The sequence below is a fragment of the Lactuca virosa genome, chromosome 4 (assembly GCF_052849685.1).
Source record: "Lactuca virosa cultivar CGN04683 chromosome 4, Lactuca_virosa_CGN04683_v6, whole genome shotgun sequence".
Classification (NCBI taxonomy): Eukaryota; Viridiplantae; Streptophyta; class Magnoliopsida; order Asterales; family Asteraceae; genus Lactuca; species Lactuca virosa.
Window position 1 is genome coordinate 510,983,607 of NC_136429.1, and position 7,016 is coordinate 510,990,622.

At 32.6% G+C, this 7,016-nt stretch overlaps 1 pseudogene; it reads right to left on the reverse strand.

The window, feature by feature from the left end:
• Positions 1-321: 321 nt before the first annotated feature.
• LOC145107044 (citrate synthase, mitochondrial-like) lies at positions 322-4,097 on the reverse strand (annotated as a pseudogene).
• Positions 4,098-7,016: the final 2,919 nt, after the last annotated feature.

Sequence of the window (7,016 nt, forward strand, 5' to 3'; positions counted from 1 at the left end):
AAAATAAGAGCAATAAAGAGAAGGTATTTAAATAATATATTATTAAACATTTAAAAGTTAGTGACAAGAAAATTGAGTTCTCACCTTTGTACAAGATATGTTAACAACTGAATAAGGCGTCACCGAAGTGCTAGAAAAACATATGTAGGGTTTTTTCAGATAATCTACCAGCCACTGATATTGCATACTTCCGAACTTGAAGATCCTACCACATATACATATATTTAGAAAAAAAGTAATGGTAAATGAAAAAGAATTTACAAGTACTCTACAGCAGCAAAGAACAGCCACTGAATCTACTGGGCTCCATCATCTCTTGCATTAGTAAAGAGCAACATCTTTCCTTGTGGCTCTATCATGTCTTGCAAATTCAAGAAGATCATGACCCTACATGCATGAAAATGTAATGGTAAATAATAGTAAATTGAATAAACTACACTTTTGTCCCTATGAATAGCTGACTTTTGCAAATTTTACAACAAATTTGTGAATTATACAAATCTTGAATGCACCTTGAAATTGAATCGTGCAAGTGTTTGTAATGCAAGCTGCTCCAAATCAGATCCAGTAAGTTCTGACATTTGTTGCATGTTGTTAGCCATGTTTGCTCGACTTGGAGTTGCAGATGCCCCAATGTGGTTAAACAGCTCTGGCTTCGACATTATCTCATTCTGTAGCATAAAATGAATTATAATATTACTACTATTCAAGACTTAAATTAATTGTAAATTTACCTTTAGTTGACCTTCAACATGAGCCCTAAAGAGGGCCTTACCAACAGCCTGAAGCAAACGGAAAAAATTCATACACCGATGAAAATCAACATACAAAATAAAGTATTTTATTAGAAAAAAAAAGTGTTGTTCTTGCCTTCTAAAGCCCTTCAAAATCAAGTACGCCAAGATCCGGTGAAATAATCCCTTCATCCAATCTATCAACTATCTGAAATACAACAACAATGGATATTAAAAATAAATATTCATTTTTGTATATTCGTTATACTCATCTACACTAAAAAAAACCGATTTTTAAAAAAAGAAGAAAACTGATATTAAAAATAGAATTAAAAAGATAGCAAAAAAAGATATTTAAAGTAAAAAGATAATAAGAAAAACTGAATAATAGAAGTAAAATGAAGAAAAACACTATTTTAGTAAATATTTTTAGAACTATACTAGATTGGTAAATAATTTTTTCAATAACCCCATTTTGGTTAAATCCATTATTACTTATTAGAAAGAACAAAAAAAAATTGAAGTTTTGTACTCCTATTTATTTTGTGTGTCTCATAACCATGTAAATTTGAGAAATGAAAAAAAAAACAAATGCATACATTCATGGATTTAACTACATAAGAATTCAACCAGCTTACATTAAAATAAACCATTGGTCATAGTTTTCAATTGGGAGAAGTAAAAAAGGATAAACTAGGTTGAACACATTAATATGTTTTAGGGTTAAATGCATGAAATAGCAACTTTCTTTTATTTACTTGTTGATTCTTCATGTACTTTGGAAAATCAACCCAATTATATTTATAGATGTGCTGTCATTTAAACACAAACCACTTTACAATCTTATAAAATGGGTAGATTTTTCAAACTACATAGATATTACATCAGAATGGACAGTGCACTTGTATGTAAAAAAAGCAACACAAAGATGTTTATGTAAATAGAAATAAATAAATAGCAGGTACCTTGCCAAGTGCTGTTAGAATCGGAGGCACCACTTCATAAAGCTTCGAAACCTATTCAAATTACAAAAAAAACGTCAACTAAACCGGTATCAAGAATCCATGACAGGTTGTAATGCATTAAATTGCAACTGAAACTGATGTCAATGGGACAAAATTTGCAACTTTTTGTCCCACCCAAAAATGGTGAGACATGGAATCTTGTCTGTGAAAAAGACGTAAATGCCCTCCTCTTCCATGTCATCAAAAAATAGCCCTATAAAGCTTGTCTAGTCCCATGTAACAAACACGACCAATAAGGTGCTAACCAGCTGAAAGAGAGGATCATCAGGCAAGTGCTTTAATGCAAATTCTCTTTGACACATGTATCTGGGATCAGTTTCCTTAAAACTCCATGCCCAAATCCTAGAACAACCTGCGTTTCAATACCATCAATTAATTTTCTCATGATTATCGTAACCAATTTTCAATAAAATTTATTTAAAAACTTCCACAAAGGATTTTTAATAAGTGTTACACATTACCTTCCCACTATTCAAGGTTTTCCAGACATAGTCTTTCAATTGATCCTTGGTTATGTTCTCTCCACATTCATCCACCACTGACTTTATCCAAAGCAAAACCTCCTGCACTAGAGAAAAAAAAAGAATCTTGTTATTCAAAACTAAAAAAGAAAAAAAGTACATTGTATAAGATTCTAGTCCGAAAAAGAAAAAAAAATACAATGAGGGTACCTGATTAGCCAAACCATGGAGGGGTCCAGCTAGACCATTTAATGCTGCAGCAAATGAGAGGTATGGATCTGATAGAGCACTAGCAACCTAAAATAACCATCAAAAAACATATCCTATAACTACTTATACAATTAGGGAATTACACTTTGGAAATCCATTGAATTATAGAAGTGAAAATTGTTTTGTAGTTGGATGACATTGCTATAACTAGGTAAAATTTCCAAGTATAAAGTCAGATGCTATAATAAACAAATAAATGAAAGTGCCTTTTATCTTCGGAACTTACAAGATGTACAGTATGAGCACTGACATTTCCACCTTCATGGTCACTACAATAAATCAAGATTTCATAATCCTTAAACATATATTCAAAATATATAGAAACAAGTAAATAATCATAAATCATATTCTTACGTATGGATAGTGAAATAAAGCCTCATAAGCTCTTGCATGGCTGGACTATCAAATCCAAGCATATGCGCAAAACTTACACCATAATCTAACGAGTCATCCACTGATACAACTTCTCTATTTTTATATATCCTTTTTAAAAAAAATAGCAAATCAAATCAACTATAAACAACAGTCAAAACTTTCATTTTTCAATATGAAATTATGTAGAAATGGCATTTCTTTGGATATACACATAGACATACCTACGGTATATATATGCAGCTACAGCTGGTAGTTGAGAAATCAATGAAAGAGAGTCCTCAAATGTCGGCTCCCAGTATCTTGAATCATCGTAATAAGTATATAAATCATCTTTTGCATTAAAACTAAGTGTGTTAAAAAATATAAAAATTAGAAGAAACCCACTTGGATTTATGGATTCCATTCTCATAAGCTTTTGCAAATTCACTTTGTACCTGTGAAAAAAGGAGTGCAGTTAAATTATGGAGTATATTTACTGCTTAATTGCTTATAATATTAGTTTAACTTAACAACATGATTTTATATAAATATAATGAGTGCAAAGTATGTTCCTATTTGCTTTATCCTACCAAATTGACCTCTTTTGTAAAGATACAATTACATGAAAAAGCTAACCTGAAGAGCCATGAAACCAGTTATAAACTGAGTCATTAGATGAGTTGTTATAGGTAATGCATTGATGGCTTTATACACATGATCTGCAACAATAAACAGAATACACCAATAAACATAAAGTTCAACTTTTTTATATATTTAAATTAAAAGGAAATGAAATTACATGACCTGGGATAATGGCACGACTGCGTAATTCTTTGGACAAAGCATTCACTTGTTCTGTTGTTGGTACCTTTATTGATGGAGAATATAGAAACAAAAAAATACCAATAAAGAAAATAAAAATAAACAAATGGAATATTAACATTTAACAGTTTACCTTTCCAGTCAAAAGAAGAGAGTAGCAGATATAGTAAATATTATTGTTATATCCTCCTAAAATTCCACTTCCCTTGTTAATTGAGACTCGGGAATAGGGTGTAACCCATTAAAAACTCTAATTTATGGAATCAATGGAAGTTTTCTCAACATAGAAACATCATTCAACAGAAAAGGGAGAACAAAGAAGAAAAATCGAGAAAAAAGAGAGCGAGAATAGAGATAGTCGAGAATGAGTAGATGAGATTGTCCAACAACTTACCTGATGGAAGAGACCGCGGGAGGAACAATGAAGACATCTTCGGACAATGATGGAAGATGGAAAAGAGGTGACCATGGGAGATGGAAGTGATGACGAAGCAAAGTCTATAAAAAACTAAATAGAAAACTAGGGTTAAAGGAGGATGAATTAGAAGTAATAAATAACTAGTACTAGGGCTTACTATGGAGGTTTAGTTATCGTAATCCAAGTGTACGGCGCCTCCATCATCGAAGGATTTGGGCAGAAGAAGCAAACATGAAAGACTGGATGAAGCTAATATCAACCATATGACTTCTTGATACTTTTGAAAACGTGAATTCAAGGAGAGGAGGAAACCTTGCTGGGCTTAGAATCCCTAGTTCTTCGTCATAGAGCCCTCAATCGCAATGATTTTGTAAGGTCTATTTTTGGGAGCAAAAAACCCTCAATCTCAATAGTCTTGTTCTGCCTTAAGATTTGACGAATGTGAAAGCTAAACTCCATCATCTCCAAACGATTCCATATGATTTCAACCCTTTGTAATAGCCACTTCAGTTGTTCTATTATGTCTCGTACCCGTCGATCACCACCAAAAACCCGAGCACGTACTAAGTTGATAGAAAAATGAGAGAATCGGGATTTTAGAAGAAAATAAAAGACCTCCAGCTACCTACTAAGAAGCAAGACACACGTTAGGGTTCTCCGTCTGTGTGTTGTTTTGATTTATCTGTGGGAAATCAGAGACAAGCGAGAATCAAGCTTTGCATTCCATACTTCATAGCGATAACTCATGGAATTCACAGAGCTTCATTAAGCCAAATCATAGAAAAGAGAAAAGTAGAAACGAAGGAAGATGAGAACAAAGCGGGGTTTTCTATTTTTTGGGGATTTTGTTTCCCACTTAGCTATTAAAGGTTGGAACGCGCGTTCCATTAAAATTTATAAAGCGACATCCTTAGACGACACACATTTTATTATAGGTGCCCTCCGTGTTTTTTTGTTTGTTTAGACACTAATTTAAGGGCGCACAATAATGCGCGACATAAATCCTTAAATTTTTTGAAGAGATGACACTTTTTAATGTCACACGCTTTTGCGTAACATAAATAAAGGAGTGTCGTGGTTTGCGCATCGTAAAAGGGTCTTTTTCTTGTAGTGTCTCTTTTATTAAATTGCCAAAACAGTTACAACTTATTTTGTTATATTGTTTCAACTTATCAACTAACTAAAAAAACAAACATTATCTCTGAATCTTATGCTCCTAACATGCTTGATGTGCTTTGCCTTTCTAAAGGCCTTTGTAAAAGGATCAACTGGATTATCCTCTGATGATAATAAGTCACCATGAGGCTGCCATCTTTAATTATATGTTGCATATAATGGTATTTTCTCATAATGTCCCTAGATCTCCCATGATCATTTGTTTCTTTAGTCAAAGAAACCACACCTTCACACATAAAATTTTTATGGGTTCTTGGATTGATGGAACAACTCTAAGATTGTCACACCCCCAGCCGACGGCGGAAACACCGGGCGGTGTAACATCATTCCTTGTATCACAGTAATATAACATATATTGAACAGTACAAAAGAGTTATTATAAACTACATACCTTTATTGATAATAGAAAGTTATATTACTATTCTAGCTTATCAAGTTCCTGAAAACACATGCATTTTGAAAATACGTCAACATAAAGTTGGTGAGACCACATGTATTGACTCAGAGTAAAAATAGTACTTTTCCAAGTTCGAAAAGTATAGAACATAGTTTGAAAATATCATTCTGACTCATACTTATTTCTAACATATAGTATATATATCCTAGGTATAATGGTTTACTTATAAGTATACCTATAAGTTTCATATACTATGCATATAAGTGTTTGTAATCCCATACAAACAAAGGTTACTACGTATAAATCCTATTTTAATTCTATACGAGTATGTGGGCTAGGTATAATTGTCTAATTAATGAGCAAGTAGTATACCTACAAATTCCTTGTACCTAGAGTATAAGTGTTTGGGAAACTTATACTTAACATTTATACTTGTATATAGACAAAGTATAATGCTTCTAAAATTGTGCTACCATCAGTCCGTAACCGCTGCTAAAACGACATCAGTACCTCTGAATGGTACTATAATGATTCGCACCAATATAATTTTTCCGCACGCTTCATCAACGTCGGACAAACAAAAGGATCGTTCGTCACCCGAAAAACGTTGGGTTGTAGCTGGTAACCATGGGTGGGGGTGTCAACCCGCATAGATCTACACACAACTTCCTCGTTGGAACAATGGGCAAGTTTGTCACCCGTAAAATATTGGGTTGTAGCTAGCAACCACGAGTGGGGTGTTAACCCACATAAATCTATACAAAACTTCCTCGCTCACACGAGATTAGCGGTTACAGTCAGAGGATTTCCCCTAAGATTTCCAATCTTAGTTGATGAATAAAATAGCTCATGTAGACTTTGTCGACCTCCTATAGTTCTAATAGCGAAAGCATATTCGTGTCTAAAACTCTACGTTACTAGACTATGCTTTAAATGTTACTCCTAATTTTTATAATATTTAGGCAGTACAACAACTATAACTTGAAGTAAAACTAGGTTTTATCTAACATAAAACTAATAATAACAACATACTTAGCAAGCATATATATATATATATATATATATATATATATATATATATATATATATATACACATACAGAACTCCTGAGTATAACTCCGGGGCTATATCACACATAATATATATAACTCCCGAGTGTAACTACGGGGTTACATTATTATAATCACTAATAACAACATGCTAAAAAGTTTAAGATAGTTGTATGATTTAGATATATATTAGATATATTCTAAGTATATACGATACAAAACAACTATATCCTAGTTAATATAACTATCTATGTTGATATGGATATACTATCATATAAACATAATATTAACTTTTATATAATATTTAGCA